Source organism: Miscanthus floridulus, chromosome 9, assembly GCF_019320115.1.
Source record: "Miscanthus floridulus cultivar M001 chromosome 9, ASM1932011v1, whole genome shotgun sequence".
In the NCBI taxonomy this organism is placed as follows: domain Eukaryota; kingdom Viridiplantae; phylum Streptophyta; class Magnoliopsida; order Poales; family Poaceae; genus Miscanthus; species Miscanthus floridulus.
In genome coordinates, this window is record NC_089588.1 from 93,383,605 (window position 1) to 93,407,740 (window position 24,136).

At 45.6% G+C, this 24,136-nt stretch overlaps 1 pseudogene; it reads right to left on the reverse strand.

Annotated features, from left to right (window-relative positions):
- Positions 1–3,537: 3,537 nt before the first annotated feature.
- LOC136482399 (uncharacterized) lies at positions 3,538–8,894 on the reverse strand (annotated as a pseudogene).
- Between the last annotated feature and the right edge of the window lie 15,242 nt (positions 8,895–24,136).

The following is a 24,136-nucleotide window of genomic DNA, read 5'->3' on the forward strand; positions in this document are numbered from 1 at the left end:
TGTTCCCAGCCAACCGCGCATGATCCATTGTCTCTCACCGGCCGAACAGGCGGAACATCGTCGCCAGGGACTGTGCTTCAATTGCGACGAGCCGTTTGTGCGCGGCCACATGTCCAAACATCTCTTCTTCCTCGAGACGACCGACTACATCGACGACGAGTCGGGCGACGCAGCGGCTGCGGACGGCCCTACAGCTGCCCATCCGGAGGAGCTGGCGGCTGACCATGACACCTTGGGCACGGCTAACGCCCTTGTGGTGTCCCTCCACGCCGTTGCTGGTATCCAGCCATCGAATGCCATGCTGCTGCCGGTCGCCGTCAAGGGCGCGCACTTCCTCGCCCTCCTCAACATCGGCTCGACACACAACTTCGTCCAAGGGGCTGCGATGCGCTGCCTCGGTCTCTCTCCCACTGGTGGCGAGCATCTACGTGTCACCGTGGCCAATGGTGATCGCCTAGCGTGCGAAGGGATCGCACGTGACGTGCCCATCCACATCGGCGACGAGGCCCTCGCCATCACCTGCGTCGGCCTCAGCTTGGGTGCCTTTGACTTCATCCTCGGCTTCGACTTCATCCGGACACTGGGGCCCGTGCTGTGGGATTGCGACGCTCTCACGCTGTCGTTCTGACAGAACAGACGCCGTGTCATGTGGCAGGGGGTGCCCGGGCCGAGGGCACCCACCCCCCAGCAGGTTGTGGCCGCGGTCGCGGCTGACCCGCAACTGCCGCTGCTGGACCGTCTCCTCCTACAGTACGACGACATCTTCACCGAGCCCATGGGCCTCCCTCCGCAGCGCCCGTACGACCACCGCATCCACCTGCTTCCCGGGACTGCGCCGATGGCGGTGCGCCCCTACCGCTACCCGTAATTGCAGAAGGATGAGCTCGAGAGTCAGTGTGCTGAGATGCTGGCCCAGGGCATTATTCGGACCAGCACCTCGCCGTTCTTCGCCCCGGTCCTCCTTGTTCGCAAGGCGGACAACTCCTGGAGGTTCTGCATCAACTACCGTGCCCTTAACACGAAGACCTCCAAGGACAAGTTTCCTATACCGATGGCGGACAAGCTCCTAGACGAGCTGCATGGTGCTCGCTTCTTCACCAAGCTGGATCTATGGTCCGGCTATCACCAGGTGCGGATGCACCCTGATGACATCAGCAAGACGGCCTTCCGTACCCATCAGGGTCACTACGAGTTCCTGGTCATGCCATTTGGGCTCTCCAACGCCCCGGCAACATTCCAGGCCCTGATGAACGATGTTCTTTGCCCGTACCTTCGAAGGTTCGTGCTGGTGTTTTTCGATGACATCTTGATTTACAGCTCGTCCTGGGCGGAGCACCTGCAGCATGTCGACGTCGTCCTCAACGCTCTCCGCGCCCATCGACTTCACCTGAAGCGCTCTAAGTGCTCATTTGGGGCGACGTCGGTGGCGTACCTCGGCCACGTCATCTCCGCCGAGGGGGTCGCCATGGATGCGGAAAAGATTGCGGCGGTCGCTTCCTGGCCTACCCCGCAGTCCGCCCGTGCCTTGCGTGGCTTCCCCGGCCTCGCCGGCTACTACCGGAAGTTCATCCGGGACTTCGGCGTCGTCGTGGTGCCACTGACGCGCCTCTTGCGCCGTGATGCGTTCTCCTGGGACGACGAGGCCCAGGTAGCCTTCTCGGCGCTCAAGAGCGCCCTCACCAACAGGCCGATTTTGCAGATGCCTGACTTCGACAAGGTGTTCATGGTTGACAGCAACGCTTCGGGTGCGGGGTTCGGCGCCGTCCTTCACCAGGGCGCCGGTCCCCTGGCGTTCTTCAGCCGGCCGTTTGTGGCACGTCATCTCAAGCTAGCTGCCTATGAGCGTGAGCTTATTGGGCTCGTGCAGGCGGTGCGACATTGGCGGCCGTATCTTTGGGGTCGCCACTTCGTTGTGCGGACGGATCACTACAGCCTCAAGTACCTTTTGGATCAGCGCTTGTCGACCGTGCCTCAGCACCAGTGGGTCAGCAAGCTATTTGGCTTCGACTTTGCCGTGGAGTACCAGCCGGGGCGCCTGAACATAGTGGCGGACGCGCTGTCCTGCCGCGACGCTGACCCGACCATGGTGCGTGACGCTTCAGCGACCGCGGCTGCCACGTCAGGGCCTTCGTTCGCCTTCCTCGACGACGTCCACCGCGCCACTGCTGCTGCCCCAGACGTTGTTTTATTGCAGGAACGCTTGGCAGCGGGGGAGCTGTCTGCTCCTTGGCGTGTGGACGCCGGTCTCCTGCTGCACGGCCGCCGCATCTTCATCCCCGACGCCAGCGACCTTCGCCATCAGGCCGTCCAGCTTGCCCATGGGGCCGGCCATGAGGGCATCCAGAAGACCTTGCACCGCCTTCGCTCGGATTTCTATATCCCCGGCGATTGCGCGCTTGTCCAAGACTGGGTGCGCGCCTGCGAGGTGTGCCAGCGCAACAAGACCGACGCCATGCGCCCAGCGGGGCTGCTATAGCCCCTGGAGGTGCCGTCCCAAGTATGGGCGGATATCTCCATGGACTTTATCGAGGGCCTGCCCAAGGTCAGCGGCAAGTCCGTCATCCTCACCGTCGTGGACCGCTTCTCCAAGTATGCGCATTTTATTGCGCTCGGGCATCCCTACACGGCTGCTACCGTCGCTCGCGCCTTCTTCGACGGCGTCGTCCGCCTCCACGAGTTCCCGACATCCATTGTCAGCGATTGGGACCCCGTGTTTACCAGTCACGTCTGGCGTGATCTCTTCAAAATGGCGGGCGTGACTCTTCGTATGAGCACAGCATTCCATCCTCAGACGGACGGCCAGTCGGAGGTGGTCAACAAGGTGATTGCTATGTACCTACGCTGTGTGACAGGTGATCGGCCTCGCGCATGGGTGGACTGGCTGTCATGGGCGGAGTATTGCTATAATACTTTGTTCCATACGGCTCTTCGCGCGACGCCCTTCGAGGTGGTGTACGGGCGTCCCCCGCCGCCGATTCTGCCTTACCGGCCGGGGACTGCCCGTACAGAGGCGGCCGATGCTCTTCTCCGTGGCCGGGATGAGATGTTGGCTGAAGTCTGGCAGCGTCTCGTCCAAGCTCAACAGCTCGCCAAGCACTACTACGACGCTCATCACAGAGAGGTGGAGTTCGACGTCGGTGCTTGGGTCTGGCTGCGTCTTCTTCACCGTACCGCGCAGTCCCTGGACCCTCGCACCAAGCAAAAGCTGGGGCCACGGTGGGCTGGCCCCTTCCGCGTCCTGGAACGTATCGGGCGCGTGGCGTATCGCCTACAGCTTCCGGATGGTGCGCGTCTCCATGATGTCTTCCACGTCAGCTTGCTGAAGCAGCACCGCAGCGACCCGCCTACAGCGCCCGGTGCTCTTCCGCCGACTCAGGATGGTCGCATCCTTCCTGCTCCGGAGCGTGCGTTGCGCTCCCAGCAGCGCCGTGGTGTCTGGAAGGTTTTGATTCAGTGGCGTGGCCTGCCTGTTGAGGACGCCACTTGGGAGTCGGTCGCTGAGTTCAAGATGGCCTACCCGGAGTTCTAGCTCGAGGACGAGCTATTTGTCTAGGCAGGGAGAGATGTTATGACCGGCATTCCCTATAGGCGCAGGCCCAACAGTGGCTAGGGAGGATGCCGGTCAGAGGGGGCTAAAAGCCCATAGTTATTCTATTTTATAGTATTTTAGAGATAATTTCCTATTATTTATTAGAGAGAGGCTTATATATATTGTAAACACCGTTTGGGATTAATTAAGCAGAAACAATTATTGTTTCTGGCTTCCTCAGGGAGCCGGGAGAAACCCTAGCCGCCTTCTTTCTTCTTCCTTCCGTGAACAGTAGCGGCACTGTAGAGACGGTACTGTAGCCCTCCACCATCTGCCTTCTCGCGCCTGCGCAGCCACGGCGCCTCCGCGCCGTCTTCCTCGCTCGCTCAAGCCTCGACTTTCCCCCTCCCACTCATACAACCTGAGATCAGTTCCCGGACTAGGGTTCCTATCAGTTTCCTTCTCTGAAATTCTGCTGGAAACAATTTCCTGACACATAGAAGACATTTGAAAGTGTTAAACTAAAACTGGAATTCAAGACCAATACTATGAATCATTTAGTAAGGTTTGTAGAAACTAATATATGCGCACATAGACAGCCTTAGATGCGTCGTTTGTCCATTGCCCTCCCTTACTATGCGTTTTTGCCCAAAGATCCAAATCATTTGGCTCTTCACCAGTTTGTGGGTCTCTCTAATTTTGGACAGAATGAAACAAATAAATATTTCATCAAGTAAGAAAACATTGACATGTGTTTCTCAAGTCATTACCAGTTCATAGCTAATCTGAGAAAAAGGCTTTGATCCCATCATAAGCTATGTTTGTTGCAGCGCACGGTTCTGAGAATTCTTGTTGCTAAGTTTCTGCATATTGTGTTTGTATTAAAAAAATAGTGCTCCGAACAAAACATTTATCTCTGCAAGTGCAATTGGCAATAAAGAAGTAAATTGCATCAAACCTGGAATTGCTCAGTGCCGAAATACAACACTAGATAGTGCCATTCAACAATGTGCAGATCTTCAGGCTTATCTCTCATTCTCTCATCAAAACTATCGTATGCCCTGTAGGTGGCACTGAATGTTGATCGCCATCCTTTGTAACGCTCATTAGCGATGCTCCATATAATTTTCTTGTTATCCTCAGTGTCCTCAAGGTCCCACTTTTCCTGTTCAAAAGAAAATACACAAACCGGTTCAATTCTTACACTATTTCACAATTAAGATTGGTACACACCCAAAATATGCGAAGCTTACCATTACATCAAATGCTATCTGTTCTTTAACTTCATCCTCGATATCTCTCCACTTTTTCACTCCAATAAGTGGAGCATTTTTCCTTGTAAACACTACGACTTCGTCAACAAAAGACCATTGGTTACCACCTACAGGTCCTCCCAGTCTACTTGAGAATTCAATATTCAATTTCTGAGTGCCATGCTTAAATCTTTTGTTGGATACAGCTAAACCTTTGAAGGTCCCACGTCCTCTATACTTCCTCTTTTCGCTACCTACTTGTCCTCCTTCAAAACGACATATAATGGAATAGAATAAATGTTCCTGTTAATGTTGTAGAATATAATTGCACCTAATAATTATGTTTTCTGAAAAATGTCTTACCAGCATTGACCTGTTTTTTTATACGCCGAGCATGAGATGGCCACTGCATTGGCGGTGTTGGATTGCTGGCTTCACTTGACTGAGTACTTGGGTTCGCTGCATATGCCTCTGCCAACAATAGAGAATAAGTTAAAATTGGTATCTAAAGAACTGTTAAATTGATTGACAACTTGGAGAGAGATATTATATTACAGATGTCATCAAATTGTCCTTCCAGGCGTAACCATTCGCTATATGTTCTGACCGTATCTTCCCTAAATGTATCCTTATATTCTGGAACCATGCTTATATTATTGAATTGGATACCAATGAATTAAGATACAGTTATGGACACGAGTGCAGCAACTTAACATACCACGGCCTACGCCGTTCTAATGCAGTTCTGTAGGCCAATCCTTGTATTCATCAATTGGCTCATCTGTGAAATCTTCATAAAATGCTGTACCCGGAGGTAGTTTGATGGGTGTTATGGTTACATTTCGCTCGGTTATTTTATCCCGGGTCAATACTGTGGATTTAGGCCTATGTTTGGCCCAATCTGAAAAAAATCCAAAGCATGCACAATCTTTAGTCCCATATTGCTAATTCAAGGAGAGGTTGCCTTGCTTAAATATGTGAGTCTGCTCTCTATGCAAAATAGGTGCAAATGAGAGAGAGGAGACTGCGCGTACATGTACAACAGGCTATTATTTGTGCAGTTTCTATTTTTTATGCTGAGCATAATGGCGCTTTAATGTGATTGAAACTATCGTTTTAACACAACAATAAGGTGTGTCAGTTTCTGCTATTAGATTGCAGCAGTTTTGACACCTATTCACCTGTGGCCAGGTTAACCACCATTAGGGTGCTCATTGCATTAGCTGCTTCCTATGGTCTACACATTCATCAAATGGATGTGAAGACAACTTTTCTTAATGGAGAGTTGGAGGAAGAAATCTATATGGAGCAACCTGATGGTTTTGTGGCTAAGGGACAGGAGGGTAAAGTTTGCAGATTGTTAAAATCATTGTATGGCCTAAAACAAGCACCCAAACAATGGCATGAAAAATTTGATCAAACCTTAACGTCTGCTGGTTTTGTTGTAAACGAAGCAGATAAGTGTGTATATTATCGCCATGGTGGGGGTCAAACAGTGATCTTGTGCTTGTATGTGGATGATATACTTATATTTGGGACTAACACTGCCGTGATTGGCGAGATCAAATCATTCTTATCTTCATGCTTCAACATGAAGGATCTAGGAGAAGCAAGTGTTATCCTAAATATTAAGTTGATAAAAAATGAGAATGGGATTATTCTAAATCAATCTCATTATGTGGAAAAATTGTTGTGTCGTTTTGGCTTTGAGAATGCCAAAGTATCCCCTACGCCCTACGATGCTAGTGTAAAGCTAAGGACAAATAAAGGCGAAGGGTTGGACCATTTGAGATATTCACAAATAATTGAGTCCCTCTTGTATCTCGCTGGTGCAACGCGTCCCGATATATCTTTTGCTGTGAGCAAATTAAGTCGTTTTACTTCCAATACAGGGAAGGATCATTGGGATGCACTAGAGAGAGTGCTACGTTACCTGAGAGGTACAATCGAATATGGAATTCACTATACTGGTTATCCATCTGTATTGGAAGGATATAGTGATTCCAACTGGATTTCTGATGCAGATGCAATTAAAGCTACGAGTGGCTATGTGTTTACACTAGCGAGGTCATGTAAACAGACCATTTTGACACGGTCGACCATGGAAGCTGAGCTTGTAGCACTTGACACGGCTACTGTTGAGGCCGAGTGGCTAAGAGAGCTACTCATGGACTTGCCACTGGTAGAGAAACCAGTCCCGGCAATCCTTATGTATTGTAACAACCAAATGGTATTGATCAAAGTTATGAGTACTAAGGATAATTCGAAGTCCTCGAGACATGTGAAGCGGAGGCTTAAATATGTTAGAAAGCTGAAAAACTCCAGAGTAATTGCTTTGAATTATATTCGCAGTGAGAAAAATCTAGCATATCCCTTTACAAAAGGGCTTGCATGGACAGCGATTTCTATCACAAACATGGACATTGGGATGAGACCCATTTAGTTGCAAAGTAATGGCAACTCATTTCCTTTGATAGGAGATCCCTGATTTGGAAAATGAGAAAAATAAGTTACTGTTGTAACAGGGAGTATAGACTGTTTAAAAATTACCCATGTTCCATAAAATATACTCTCTTCTGTATGGAAGGCTGGCTATTATGTCTTAATGTATTCTAGTTTCCACCGAGGGAAAATGTATCGTCCTATATGATACCTAAAATAAATACACCTATGTGAGCTAAATTGTTAGGTTGCAGTTCATGAGAGTGGGGTACTCTTTGGAAAGCTCATGAGAAGATCAGGGAGCAAGACCTTTAAAAGCTCCGTTTGGACTTGGCGTTCTTGCAGCCTAGTACCAGTTGGATCTTCAATAGAAATCTGACAACAAAAAACTATGAATTCAAGGCTTAGTCCATTCACAAGCTGCTGGAAGATGGACTTTGTTGATCTAGGTGTAAGTTCAACCCATACGGTACTTATACTGAAAATCTGATATATATAAAGAATGTTCAGTTTAGCAGTGTTGGAATTGGTGGGGGATTGTTGGATTTAGGCCCATGTTTGGCCCAATCTGAAAAATTCTAAAGCATGCACAATCTTTAGTCCCATATTGCTAATTCAAGGAGAGGTTGCCTTGCTTAAATATGTGAGTCTGTTCTCTATGCAAAATAGGTGCAAATGAGAGAGAATGAGACCGTTGCTACATGCTCGCGCGCATTTTTTTGTGTGAAAAATCGCGTGACTTGTGACTTACGACGAGCGCGACGCGTACGTGTACAGCAGGCTATTATTTGTGCAGTTTCTATTTTTTATGCTGAGCATAATGGCGCTTCAATGTGATTGAAACTGCCGTTTTAAACAGCAATAAGGTGTGTCAGTTTCTGCTATTTGATTGCAACAGTTTATGTCATTCAAATGGGCATTTTCTACTGCTTGATGAGGGAAATTGATACGCTGTGAAGGCCTATAAAACCAGGAGACGTCCTGATTGAAGGGTACGTAGTCACACGCTCACCTTCCCGCTCGCTGTGCTGAGCTTCTTGCTGCTGCGCCTCGTCGATCTTTGAGTTCGGCGTGCACCGGACTTGAAGATAGCGGGATCTCCGAAACCACTGCCGCGAGACTCCTGCACGGGGCGGCAATCAGGTTTTTGGGCAGCGTCTACACGCGACCGCTTGGTGATCTGCAACATCTACTTCAACACATTCGACTACGTTCTGCGCGGGATCATTGAGTAATTCCCTTGTGCAATCCTGTTCTAGTCACTATGTTGTTTGTTTACATGTTTTATATGTTTGCATCGTTTTTTATCTATGAGTTTTTCCTCCAAATAAAATATGTAATGTATTTTAGGCACATATTTCCAGGAAATACTAATCTGACTTCACTCTCATCTTCGTTCATTGTTATCATTCCACTTGCATTCAATTCTGTTTCAATTTCTAAAATTGTTGCTAAATTATTACCACTTCGTTTCTTATAGTATAAGAAGTCCCTCACAGAGTACCCTAAACGTGATTTCATTGTTAACAAGTTTCCAAAGGTGAGATCATTGCTATCTATTTCAACTTCAGCAAATTCCTCCCCAGATGTTTCTTCTACGAGATGAAATATAGAGTCCAAGATTCTGTTTGTTCCGACGTCATAGTATTTTCCCTGACAAGCAAACACATTCATACATACTTGGATGACATAGTTGAATGGAAACTGAGTAATTTTATTTGAGTACAGTAATGAACTAAGAATTGTCCTACACGGCTACACCATTACCAGAATCTAGACCAGTGGTGGAGCTCACCGCAAAACATATGGGGGGGGGGGGGGGGGGGGGGGGTATTTTGCCTCATATGTCAAAAACATAATATAATAATTTAATTGAAGGATTGTATGTTTGCATACATATGACTGATAATAATTATTGGGTTACAATTCACAAAATACACTAGAAAAACTAGTCATTATCTAGGAAATAGATAAAAACAAACGAGCATGGAAATTTAGGGATAAGAATTCAAATAACAAAGCCTCTGAAGAGAACAATTAGCCTTCAAATCCCTAGATATCATCTCTACTCCATTTCATCAGGACTGATTGCAAGTTGCCCGCAACTCATGAGGTTTAGGAACTTAAAAAAAAAATTAAAAATACAAAACAAACAAATGCACTATATATCTTAATTAGCTACCACAGCAGATGAACCGTAAGTGGCCAAAAGGGATTGGATTGGGACATTGGGGTGTGCGACAGCCTGGCACTGTGGCACATGAAGCTAGCTACGTAATAAGCCCACGGCGGCAGACCGCAGACGGGGAACCCCACGATGCGCATGACTGCACGAGAACTCATGCCGGCAACATATGTAGTGCGAGCTGTCTTATTGTTTTCCTTTCTCCAATCGAAAGGCTCAAAGGAAAGATAAAAGCTGCTTACCGACGCTGTAAGAAGTCGAATGGCCTGAAATTAGGTCCGACACTTGAGGAATGACGTCGCCTGTCGTTTTCTTGACTGCCGTCCTCTCCGTCGTGGTCGGTCGAAGCAGGGGTCGGCGTCGTACCCGTGCCGAAGAGCGCCGCCGTGGCCCCGCGTCTCATCGTCTTGGACGCTGGCGGCTGCCTCCTGCGCGCTGGCGTCGGCGTCGTGTACCCTGGGGTCGCCGTCATCGCCGTGGGTTGCCGCTCCGTCCCCGTTGTCGCCGTGGCCGCCGGGGAGGTCGCCATCTACTACCCTTCGAAACCCTAACTGGCGGCTGCCCTGTCCCCTGGCGATTAGATTAAGTGGGGTGTTAATTGGGTTTTGGAGCGGGCAGGCGCTGTGGTATACTATACGGCGGCAAAAAAACGTTTAGGAAAAAAAAGCGGGGTATTTGGCGCTTGCTTTGTTTTCGCTGGAAGGCAGGCCGCCAGGGTCATTTCAGTTTGGTGATGATGGCGGCATATCTAGATTTTGAAATTTGCTCAAAAAAATCGTATGAACATAACAAATATGCGATGTATTCATATGGAAAAAAATTATGTCATCACTTATTCACTTCGCCCACTCGCCTACACTGATGACAAGATGATATAGGGATGAAAAGGAATCGGATCGGAGCGCATAATGCATCTCCCATATCCTAATCCACTTTTTATTTGTTGTATTTGGATCGAAGCGGATAATACACGGGGATACGGATTTTTTCAAACGTTGGAACTGGTATGGATATGGAACAGAATCGGATCGGATTTAAATAGTCGAGTAATACGTTAATGCCTAGCGAATTATATGCTTGTCAAGAATTAATTTTGTAAAGAGACAATAACAAGTAGTAGACAATAGTCGTGCATTGCATTCCAAGTTGTGGCTATCACACCGACTATAATTAACACTTAATAAGTTATCCTCGCTCGTTAGCTATAACAAGCCAACTCGAGCCCTCGCAAGCCGAGTCAAGATTTTAGCTCTTTAGCTATAACGAGCCAACTCGAGCCAGCTCGCAAGCTGAGCCATGATTTTAGCTCTTTAGCTATAACGAGTTAATTCAAGCCAGCTTGCTAGCTGTTCATGAGCCAAACGAGCCACAACACTTCTAGGGAAAAACAGTAGAACTTATATTAGTTTTTGTATGATTGGTCTAGACCCTATAAACTTGGGACTATTATGACTTTATCATTTTCTTTTTAGTGGATGCATGGATACTTATGGACGCATTATAGTATTTTATTACACTTGTATATATGTCCATGCGGATAGGGCTCGTTATCCAGCCTCCTCTGCGGCCAAGAAAAAGACTATGGCTACATGAGTATGGAAAGTAGTAGTAGTCAATCGTCGTCTTCGTCGTAGTGAAAAGCTTAAAATAGGTTTCATAGGGGAGAAAAAAACTATAAAAAGGACAAAAAATGGTTTGAAAAGTATCAAAAAGCAACAATTATTTTTGGAAAAGCAGAAAAAAAATAACAGTTAACAAAAAACACACCCCTTGTGCTGCGCTCGAACCCTGGACATTAGGATCAAGCAGTGGAACATATACCACTGGGATACTCAAGTGTGTTCGAAAGAATGCTGATAATATTCTACTTGTCCTATGACACACAGCTGAATTATAGCATGTTATTGTATTCTATTTGTCCACCAATCAAGGCTCAATTATAGCATGTTATTGTACAAAAATATAACTAAGTGCTTTAATCTATAAAAACAATGTACCTAAGTGACAACTGGATACATCCATCTATAACACACGAGCCCTCCATGTTTAGCTTAGGTTTCATAACTCACGTGTGTCAAACATATAGCGGCCTTAATTTTACTTGAACGTATGCGAAGCTGATTTTCTTTAGGGCCCTTCGGTTAGTCAGGAATGGAGCCCGGAACTATTCCTGCTCATCAACTTTATACAAATTTGTGAACCATCTCAGCCAGGAATCGTTCCAGAGGTTGATTCCGGAGTAACCGAACGAGCCCTAAGTGGATCGGCTGTGGCGGTAGAGGGGTATGTAAAACTCGTCCTCGTTAGCGGTGACTCTTCCGTCCTATTTCCTCTCCCCCAACTCAACCATGAACACGTGCGTGCCACACGTGCACTTCAAATTTTTTAATTGACTAAACTTATTTCTTTTAAAATACAATATTTCCTCAATCCTTCTTTAAGATAATTGATGAGCTTCAAACTGCATTTATAGCAGCTGGCTCTATAACATAAGCAACATGCTGACTGCAAAATGGTTGGCATCTATTGAACACACGGGCTCGATGGTCTGGTCCTTTAGCAAGGGAATATAAGAGGTCACTATTTATGCCTTCCTCATTTTGCTTGCTGATCTGCAAAACACAATTCCATAATACAAGTGCCAGTGAATAACATGTCGTCTTGTCACCATTAAGACTAAAAAAAATAAAATTATTTAATTACTCACTTTGCCCTGAAACCAGTTTACAAATTGCTCCTTGTGTCGTTTGTCAAGGTTTCTTGTACCATCTTTCCTGAGTTCATCCATATGCTCACTGCACTGTAAACACAGCTTCAAATAATTAGTAATTGACTAAAAGAATTCCTAAAAATTAATAATGCTATATATTGCAACTTACTCAACCCATTTTCTGGCCTCCTCACAGTTGGTTATGATGTAGTGCCTCATCTTCACTAACTCTTCTGTATCAATTAACTCGAAACTAAATCCTTTCTTGCTGTAATCAATTTCGCTAAATACACTGAGACCTGATGGTGGCTCATTCACAGCGGCGCTTTCATGACGATCAACTTGATTCAATTTGGTGTCAACGTCTTCCAAGAAACGAGCACAAAAAGTCAAGTACTCCTCAGAGATATATCCCTCGGCTATTGAACCTCCAGGATGTGCTTTGTTCCTCACATAGCCTTTTAGTGTAGGTAAATATCTCTGGATACATCCATCTATAGCTCACAGGACCTCCTAGTTTAGCCTCTTCAGCTAGATGAACCGGCAAATGCATTATGATGTTAAAAAATGCAGGCGGGAATACCATCTCAAGGTGACAAAGAGTCTCTCTGATGGAACTGCTAAGCTTATCAAGATCTGCCTCCACTAGCTACTTTGAACAAATTGCATTGAAGAACCTACTAAGATCAATCAATGGGATCACAACATCTTGTGGCAGAATGTTGCGTACAATCAAAGGTAACAGCTTCTGTAGAATAACATGGTAGTCATGAGTTTTGAGTCCAACAACCTTACAAGCTTTGACGTCAACACTTCTCTTTATATTGGAGGCAAACCCATCAGGCATCTTCACTCCTTCTAGAAATCCGCATAAAATTTGCTTCTCGTCCTTAGATAATTTGTACAACGCTGGTGGCATAGTATATTTATTATTCTCCATCACAAGATGTTGATCCTTCCTCATACCAAGATGTTGCATGTCAAGTCGGGCCTTCTCACTGTCCTTACATTTACCATCACTTTCAAGTAAAGTACCCAAAATGCTCTCACAGATGTTCTTCTCAATGTGCATCACATCCAAATTATGCCTTAAAAGCAATGAGTCCCATTAAGGCAATTCAAAGAAAATACTCTGCTTCCTCCAATTGTGCCATCCATTTTCTTCTTCACGTTGCTTCCTCTTTCTTGTCGTTTTCCCAAAGCTCACTTGCTCAAAACATTGAAACTGTTCCCTCACTTGTTCATCAGTCAATGGTTCAGGAGCCTCCCTCGTTTCTACTCTGTTATTAAAGCTGATCTTATTCCTGCACAACCTATGTTTGGATGGTGAACTCATTAATTAATTAGAAATTGAAAAGACAACAACAAAAGCATTTCAGCCAAATGAAATCTTACCTATGATTCGATGGCAAAAGCGGCGATGTCCCATGTAGCAATGCTTCGACCTGTATTTAAGCCACAAGAAGTCTGTATCCTTGTTGCAATATGGACATGCAAACTTCCCTTTGGTGCTCCAACCAGATAACATTGCATATGCAGGAAAATAATTGATTGTCCAAAGTAGAAGAGCATGTAGATTAAAATCCTTCCTTTCCTTTGCATCCCATGTTTCAACACCATCTTGCCACAACTCCTTTAGCTCATCGATGAGAGGACGGAAGTATACATCAATATTGTTTCCAGGAGATTTTGGTCCTGGAACCAACATCGACATCATCCAATAAGGTTATTTCATACACAACCAAGGCGGCAAATTCTAAGGGATTTATGATCACAGGACAAGTGGTATATGTTGTATTTATCATCCCAAATGGATTGAATCCATCAGACGCTAGATCTAGCCTAACATTACGAGGATCTGATGAAAACCACTTGTGCATGTCATCCACATGCTTCCATGCCGGGAGTCTGCAGGGTGACGCATTCTGCCATCACGGGCCAATCCTTCCACCTAGACTCACCACATGTTGGATATGTATCCAGTTTTTCATTTTCCTTCCAAAATAATACACAATCATTCTCACAAGCGTGTATCTTTTCATAGACCAGACCTAGCTCTTGAACTACACTCTGCACTTTCTCCAACGTGTTTGGGACACAGTGGCCTTCAGGTAGCACAAGTGAGAACAGACTTAGTATGCTCCTCAAGGCAGAGTTAGTAATACCATGCATGCACTTAATCTGAAACAATCTCACAATAAAAGAAACCTTGGTAGCCTCCTTGCAACCTGGATACAATTCATGTCTTGCCTCCTCTAGTAATTTATAGAACTTCTTGGCACGCTTATTTGGCTCTTCGCCTGGACCTTGGATGATGTTTCCATGTATAGTAGCCCCGATTAGTGTTCCAATCAGCTCAGTCCCACGATCAGCGTCGTTACCTCCTTCCTCATCATCGTCTACTGATCCTTCAAGATTAGATGGGCCGCCTTCATCACTTGGATGTTCCCCTTCGGAGATGAAAGTTTCATCAAACCGATAACCAAGAACATGTCGGTGAAGGTCACGTCGCGTTTTGTAAACCATGCATCGACATCTAGCACACGGACACAAAGCAGTTGATGTGCCATCAAATGTGGTTTGAATAAATTTCCGGAAATTCTCTTGCCAAACAGGATGAGACCTATCCATGCGCATCCAACTCCTATCATCATGTCGTGACATTATATTATGCTCCAAATAAATTTCTGCATGATGATTGGATCAACAGAGATGTACATAAGTACAATTCACACATATATGTGTATCATATGGTAACTATGTGGTAGAGCACGACGAGAAGTGTGTGTGTGTGTGTATATATATATATATATATATAGGACGAGGCTAAAATGCACCTAGGTGCATTCTGTGCAGCAAATGCACCCGACCGCGAGAGTGAGCGGCGAGACACGCGGAGCGCGGCGAGCGAGAGACGTATAGTATAGGGACGAGGCTAAAATGCACCTGACCACGAGAGCGAGCGCCGAGACGCGTGGAGCGCGGCGAGCGGCGAGCGAGAGACGTACCGGCCCGGACCAGACTCCACGCGTACCGCACAGCAGCTGGTCCTCGCGTTAACAAACTCCATGTTCGTGCATGCAAAAAATAGATGGAGGCAACCAACCATGTGATGCCACATCACAGGTTAACCCACCAACCAGGAAGCATACATGCAGGGAATCTTTTCTTGATTCGAAACGAAAAAATACTCAGGCTCGTTGCATTCCTGTTAGGCAGGCCAGTTGCGACTGCTTTAGATGGCTAGTTGCAGCATCGTTTGTAAATCAGTTGCAACTCATCCCTTGAACTTATTGCAACTTCCGTCCTATACAAATTACAACCTTAGTGATAAGCCAGTTGCATTCCGGTTGGGTAAGCCAGTTGCAACTGTCCTGGACAGCTGGTTGCAACTCCGTTTGTATATCAGTTCCAACTCAGCCCGTCAGCCGATTGCAACTTCAATCGTACACAAATTGCAACTCTGGTGGTAGACCAGTTGCGACTCGTGTGATAGGCCAGTTGCATTCCGTGCAACGAGTGCACAGACCCTCTCTAATCGTGTGGTCCACGTGCCAGCGCACGCCCGCAGGACCCTCCCCACATTTTCCTGCCAAACCTGCGCTTGTGGATGCAAAATTAAATGGACACAACCAGCCACGTGCTGCCACCTCATAGGTCAACCCACCCACCAGGAAGCATGCATGGATGGAATCTTTTCTTGATTCGATTCGAAAAAATGTGATATCTCATAAACCACAGATCTGTTTTTGAATCCGTTTGAAGTAGGTTCTTCGAAAAAATATGCTTAACAAAATGAGATCCATGAAGGCTATATTTGTTAAAAAAGATAAAGTATGTAATTGCATCTAAGTTGTACAATGAGTTGCAAGCACGTCTGCAACACAATTGCAACTTGGTTGTAGCCTATTTAGCAGAAACATTTTCAATGAACTCATGTACAGTAAACAAGCAAGCAAGCACTATTTTTTTTTGCGACAGGCTCAACGAGCACTTGGTATGCTCTATGTTGACCTTTTCCTGGTCAAGGCACTTGTGGCCCAATGGTGACAATGTACCGCATCAAAACAATCTTGAACCGATGCAATAAAAATCATATATTGCATCAGAGTTTAGCACTCTCGATCCGTTGCAATAGTACTTCCTAATTGCACCCATATTCTAAACCCGTGCAATACCACCTACATATTGCATAAAAAATCAATAGTAATGCAACCAAATTTGTCCAATGCAATAATTTCTACCTATTGCACCTCTTGTTCGAAATCGTTGCGATAGATCATACCTATTGCATTGACATGAATTACTATCGCATCCAATTCCTTCTCGATGCAACAATGACCACCTATTGCATCAGATTTGCAAAATTGATGCAATAGCAGCCACCTATTGCATTAGGTTTGTGTTTGATGCAAGGCGAAAGCGATGCGATAAGGTCAAAAATTAGTAGTGTGAGGCAGTAAAGTCTGGTTAATACATCGACAACACGTGCAAGGGATATTGGTTTGCTCCGGGTATCTTTGTCTAATCCACCTCATGAATTGTTTCTCCTTCCATGAACGGAGGTGTGAATTGTCTCCCGTTAGTAATCCAGGCACTGTCCATCTGTTGTAGCAAACATATCCAAATTCCGTTAGAGTTTAGACCACTGGGTGGATAGTGACAAAACTAGCATTAGAACAAAGGAAATAAAGTGTTGGAGAGCAGTAATCTGTGCATTTATTCATATTATCCTATGGGGCAGTCTGGTTCTCTATTTTTGTATGACAAAACAGCGTTTCTTTTTTGGTGCAGGAAGCATTGATTTCAATTGAAATTTGTACAGAGCAGCCTTTCTTTATGTGTACTATACTTTATCGTGTACATAAAATACAGTCCTATAATCGCAGAAGGAGGTGCTCATACCTTTGTTCTAAGAACTGGCATGGCTCGGCTGCAGGCCGCCTCTGCCACGGCACACACCTGACACGGATGCCAATGCCGCCACGCTCCTCCGGGAAAGCCCCACCGCCTAGCCTCCAAAAGGATGCCTGAGCCACCACAGCAGACCGGGGATCCTCCGCCTCCGCCGCCGCCGTCGCCACAAGTCAAGCGGGCACAGATCCGTTTCCACTTGCAGGGGATATCCAATTTAGTTCACATGTAGGACATCCGCAGAGAATAGAATACTATAATGATTTCAAAGAGATACCAACACAACCAGTCGTCTAGTGCAATGGTTAAGACATTCCATTCTTTGGTCCAGGTTCCGGGTTCAATCCCCAGATATCAGACTTCCGCCGGGTCCCACAGGTAGATGGAGAAATGACGGAGACTTATGACCTAAGTGCAAGCGTCACAGATGTACAAGAGAAACCCCTTTTAGCAACGAATATATGGCAACACATAATTTATTCATTGCAAGGTATAATGTGGCAACGACTACTAACTGTTTGATGCAACATCCGTTACTGCGGCCGCCAGCTCTAACGCCAACACCTGCAGTGCGCAACACCTGTAGTGATCTGTATTCTGTACGCAAAGTGATCTGTATTCTCTACGCAAATATTCCTCCGGTCGAATACTCCTCCGGCCGTGACTTCTAAAAATCAAATGTTAATTACGACAAAAACAATATTATTTCTGGTTCGAACCTGGAACCTCCCACGAGGCGTGGCTCGGTGAAGATGCGGACTAGCTGCACGTGGGCAGAACCCAATAACCAGCCAAGGAATTAATCTTACATGTTTATCCACCTCACAAATTCTTTTACAAATGAGGATACAAAGCATATAGCCCACGACCTGACGACCCCCTCTCAGCCTCAGAGGGGGCATCTTAAGAAGTCCATCTCTGTTAATCAGTTAACAGAGGCAGTCGTTTTAGTACACTTCTGAGACCTCTGCTAATAGTCGACTAACAGAGACGGTCACCTTAGAATCCCTGCCTCAGAAAATGATTGGCAGAGGTGAGCTTTTGCCTAGAGCCCTCCTGACCATTTACAAAGGTGACACTACAAAATGCTCGCATCTGTTAATCATGGGGTTTATCTCCTAAATTTTTTCTATAGTAGTGTTATCAACTATGAGATAACTAATTATACAATTTAAAAAACTTTGAATACAAAATTAGATCGCTTAACTTAGGGGACAAGTTTGGTTTCTTGCCAAATGTTGTCACACCATAGCTTATGTGTGGCTCGGCTTGTTATCCTAATGCGCTAGAAGTCTGCTCATTCGGTTCCTAAGCCAGAGAAAAAACACCGTTGTTGTTGTCGGGTGACTTGCCGGATATAAATCACGAAATTGAAATTTTTTAAAAAAACATGAAAATCCAAAATTTTAAAAAACATGTTTGGTACAAGATTTGAACTCATGACCTTAAATTAAATATCAATAGCATCTTCCTACAACTACACTACACATTCATTTGTAAACATTTATGAGATTCCATCTCTTTTGTATGAACATTTCATAATCTTGAGTATAATATTATGAGACCATAAATGATTTCAAATGAAAAAAGTTTCAACTTCAAAGTTTTAGATCTTGTGGTGATCTACAAGATAGTTTGAAAAATTTTAAAATTTGAATCCCAAAAGACTTCTCAGAGCCTCAGAGGGGGGATCTTAAGAAGTCCATCTCTGTTAATCAGTTAACAGAGGCAGTCGTTTTAGTACACTTCTGAGACCTCTGCTAATAGTCGACTAACAGAGATGGTCACCTTAGAATCCCTGCCTCAGAATATGATTGGCAGAGGTGAGCTTTTGCCTAGAGCCCTCCTGACCATTTACAAAGGCGACACTACAAAATGCTCGCATCTGTTAATCATGGGGTTTATCTCCTAAATTTTTTCTATAGTAGTGTTATCAACTATGAGATAACTAATTATACAATTTAAAAAACTTTGAATACAAAATTAGATCGCTTAACTTAGGGGACAAGTTTGGTTTCTTGCCAAATGTTGTCACACCATAGCTTATGTGCGGCTCGGCTTGTTATCCTAATGCGCTAGAAGTCTGCTCATTCGGTTCCTAAGCCAGAGAAAAAACACCGTTGTTGTGGTCGGGTGACTTGCCGGTGCCACAATGATAACTTGCGGCCACGGAAGATGGTTCTCTTCCATTTCAACTTCGTCCATCGACCTAACAAATTATGAGTATCCTGTCCATCCTATATGTCACAGACACATTTTCATGCCAAACTTTGCAACAATTCTTAATTGATTTTTGCTAGTTACACTTATTATAGTAGTCGTGGACTTGTCTAAGGTTAGGTATGGCAAGATTAGGCACCAACGAAACGTGCCTAACTGCCATTTTAAAATTGGATAACACTCTTTACCATATTTTAATTTGGATTTAAATATGATTCAGAATTTTTTCAGACGTGAATATAAAAGTTCGAATTCACACTTGGATACACTACTACAAAAAACATTTCTAGGGGCGGCTGGTAAACCTTTGTAGGGGCGGTTTGCCTAGCCGCCCCTACGCAAGGGTCTCTACAAATCATGCATTTGTAGGGGCGGTTCTCAGGCCGCCCCTACAAACAGGTATTTGTAGGGGCGGTTCAATCTAGAACCGCCCCTACAGTACGTTTTCCCTCCAAAAAAAATTCAAATTTACAATTCAAAATCGCGTTGCCGAACGTCCCACGACCGACGTTCCGAACCGCGTTCGCGTTGCCGAACGCCCCGCGACCAACGTTTCGAACCACGTTCGCGTTGCCGAACGCCCCACGACCAGCATTCGCGTTGCCGAACGCCCCGCGACCGCGACTACAAGCACAAGAGTATTCTATAAACTACAATTGCAAGTCCAATTCACAAGAATATATACAATCCATCATTAAATATACAAATTCGATACATATTGTCATCAACGTCCTAGAGCTAGCCTTTTAGTCTCATGAAGGTGTTGGTACTGAGGATTTGTACCTAACTCAGACTCTCGGTCATGGTAGGCGCCTCTGACGTGTACAATCTGGTCCAATATGAAGTTGCAAAGGTCGTCAACGAGCTCTAAGAGTTGGTCATCCTTGTATGGGTCTTTTTTCATTCCTTTCTTTTCTCTCCACTACAAGAGAACAAGTTTCGGTTTAGTATTTCATACCATGTACGAAGTTTGTATACTACGGGTGAAGAGGTTCAAACTTACCCTTAAGGGGTGTCTCCTATAGGCACCGGTGTTACTCATCATAGAACATATATAGTATCCACAATGTACACTCCCAGGCCTCTACTTGGGGCACTGTGTGTTTTGCATATGAAAATATTAAGTAATGCTTTTGACAGCCATGTAACAGAGTACTGAAGAAGTAAGTTACACTTACCGCACATAGTGTTTTTATAGCCAGCTTTTCCTTCCTTGCTGGATCATGCCTTCCATGATGATTAGTGACATAGAACCTAAATGCCCTGTTCGAATTATTTTAGCAAATACAACTTGTTAGTATCCAAAAGTTAACGTTACAAGTATGTATACAAACATATAAGCTAATGAGGATTATCGATATGTATACGTCTTGAGAATCGATATGAAGTCTTTGTATGTCGCCGGGTCCTTATCTAATGAATCAAAGACCCATGCCATGCTCCTCTCGACATCGACGACTATACAAATCTAGTGGTTGCTGCATGGATTTAATCATAGAACTAGATAAGCTCTTTTGCATCGAATAAAATATATCGAACAAAGCTTTAAGTATAGGAGTTGAACTTACTCGAAGTTGTATGGTAGCCATATAGTAGAGTGTTGTTGTAGATTTTTGAAAGCCAGGGCAATGTATGCCGCAACCTTAAGGGACTCTTCCCTTAGTTTCGCCGTACGGATGCGCTCTTTCTCCCGAAGAGTCTTTGCAGCAGCTAGCTCTTTGGCATCCAGTGTCCACCGTTTAGGGTAATTAAAATTTGTTTGGGCTATAGCTTGAGGGTCTACATACCCTGGCTTTCACACTTGGCATTTGTTTGACAATGTGCACTTGCATTCTACAAATCACGGCATGGGTTAGTTACAACAAAATTCAAAGATTACATTCATATCATATCGGGAGGACAAGGACTTACAGGCACCACGTGCGAATTAGATTCATCTCCATTTCTCCCAGGTGAAAGCATGTGTGCATGTCATTGAAGTCAAAGACAATTTTCCCGGCTGGGCTTCCAAATGTGCCAGGTGGGGAAGCATGCTTGTATGATATCTATGCTCAGTTGGGAGAACACGCAAGTACCAATCATGGAACCTTCTCATTCCAAGTGGTAGGCGCTGGATGTCCCGGTTTGGTAGGAAGGGCTTGCCTCTTTCATATATTTTCGGGCAATCCTTTGACCATTTGATGTCATCAACATTTGGATACTGCTTTGCAATTTGGTGGAGTTTGCTAGTTACGGCCTCCTCAGAACCCCGTGATGGGACTTTTTTAACTTGGTTCTCAGGCTTGAACTGGTCATGGGAATACCACTTGGAACACTGATGAGACGTCTTTGATCGGAACATAAATTGGCCTTATGTTGATTGGAATCTTCTTTCGAAGTTCCCATTCAGGCACGTCCTCGTCTCCTTGTGCATCACCTTCAGGAGGCACTCGTTGTTCATGTATCGGCTGTGCGTGTTGAGAAGACTGTGGCATCTCATCATGCACTTGCTCGGTACGAGCTGGAGAAGGTTGTGGCATCTCATCAGGCACATGCTCGCTAGGAGGCGGGGAAGAATGTGGCATCTCAGGAATGTGGGGGTCACGAGACGGTGAAAATATCTCCCTGACCTCAACAACTCGCTCCAAATTTGGGAGAGGGGGAGGCGGCGAAGAAGCAGTCAATATAATGTCCCGTTTGTGCCAGAGGATGAACTGCCTCATAACGTCTCCGAGTAACACCAGCCCCTCGGGAGTTGCGTAGTCTATCCTCCACTGCATGAACTTAGGCTTCACTGTATGCACCTTGACCCTAGTGTAGTCCGGCGGTATCTTATTATTGTGGTGTAAGCCACCGGGAGGATGTGCCACACCCGTTGCCACCTCCATCACAGTGTTCTGCCGGCCGCTGAGAAACACCAAGGTGGAACTAGTTGATTCCCGTATGCGATCGACTGGGGTTGTGGCTGCAGTGGAACCTTGGCTGCTAGGAACTTTCGGAGGGCTGCCAACTAATGCCAGTTCTCCTAGCGGTGTCACTAATATCCGTGGCTCCGTAGACAGTCCTTGCTCCTCCAGCGCCTTCGCAACTAGAGCCTTCACTTGGAGCTCAAGACTAGTCTCCCGGTCTCGGCCATGTTTCTTGTACATGTGCCTGTCCTCTTCGAATCCTTGCTTCCAGGTCGTCCTTTTCCCTAGCCCCCTGGTGCGGCCTGTGTGCTCCTTGTTTCCCAAGCCAAGGCTAAGCTCGTCCCTCTCTCTGGAAGGATTGAATGAGCCCTTCTCCTTGTCTTCAGCATATTTCAGTATCCTTGATACCGCCTCTTGGGTCTCCGGCTTATCAAACTTAAGATTACTGCCGGATGATTCTATACTCCTCGCATATATCCAGTTCCTTGAGCGTAACTTCAAATTCGTCACATCGATATTCCCAGCAGCTGCGGCCTCTTCGTCCATCTTCCTAAACTGCTCTTCCTTGGCATAGTAGCCACCGGGGCCTAGATGATGGTGGTGTTTGTTCCTCTTCGCCAGCTCGGTGTTACGGGCACTGAGCTCCAATGCCTCCGGTGAAGTCTTCTGAGCCACGAGCTCCTCCCATTGACTAGGAGTTATTTTGCTCGAACTCAGTTGAAGGGAGTTAACCCCTTTTGGATATACTTCGTGTTGAGCTCCGACCTCCAACGTCGGAATGACTCTCCCATCATCCTGATAGCATTTTTTTACCAATTCGTGCTTACCCTCTGGAAATCTAAAATTGACCTTCAGCTGCCTATCCCATAGTGCATTCTTTGTGTTCTCTGCTACCTCTTTCCAGTTAGGGATTGCTGGGTTCAATTTATCTCTTACTAGGGCCCCGATCGCATTACGAAATTTTCCTCTTAATTCCTTCGGCTCAAGGATCTCCCCTGCTGGCCCGACCTCCGTTATCACATAGCATGCCTTATCTGGATATAGATTTCCTTTTCTATCCCCTCATTTCCTCTTAGGCTTGGTAGTCGTGGTTGTGTCTTGAGTTTGTGGAGCAGAGGCATCGTGATCCATCTCTGTGGCTGTTGCCTCTGCTCTCCTTTCCTCTACTCCGTCTTGTCCAGCGAGATGTCGTGGACGTCGATGTCGTCTTTTCCGAGTTTCAGGAGGGACCTGTATATACGACAGGTCAAAGTGTTAGCAGAGGTAACACAGCCAAAGATTTAGCAAAATTTACAAGCTAAGGCTTTTTCCCTACCTCCTCGTTCGGGTCAAAATCCTTGTCCAAATCTTCCTCCGTTGGCCTCCTTCTGGCTTCACAGTGGGAAAGGATCCTCAGGACTTTCATATCCCTCTTCTGAGTCATCATCATCATCATCCTCTTCTTCTTCGCCTTCAGTAGCCTCTCCTTCGGGGCCTTCCTCCTCATCACACTGCTCCTGATGTAAGCATCACTTCTAGATCCTTTTCTACCTCGTTATCGAACTGTTCCTGAGTAAGCTGGTCCTCTAGTGCTTGCTCCTCAAGGGTTGGCTACTCATCAGGCTCGGGGCATCGGGCTACACTTGTCTGGTGTCCGTGACATTATTTTGCGCTTTGTTCTAATAGATGCAAGAAAGTGTGCTTTAGGTACGCGAGAAGGTATAAGAAATCAAAAAGGTCTATAAACCAAAGTAGTCCTATAAAACAACAATATATCAAAAAAACGAGTAGTAGCAGTAGTAGAGGCCTCAGAAACATGTCAATCATCATCTGATCTTGAACTTGGAGCATCAAGGCATCATAACAGAGAAGAGAGGAGAAGGTAATGTAGAGGCGGCTGCTAATGATGCCAAGTTCCTCACAAGTTCTTGATCATCAGCTCATATTCCATATAATGTATGGACTTGGACAATTTCATCATCGGCAAAACAAAGGAGAGGAGAGGAGAGGGGAGAT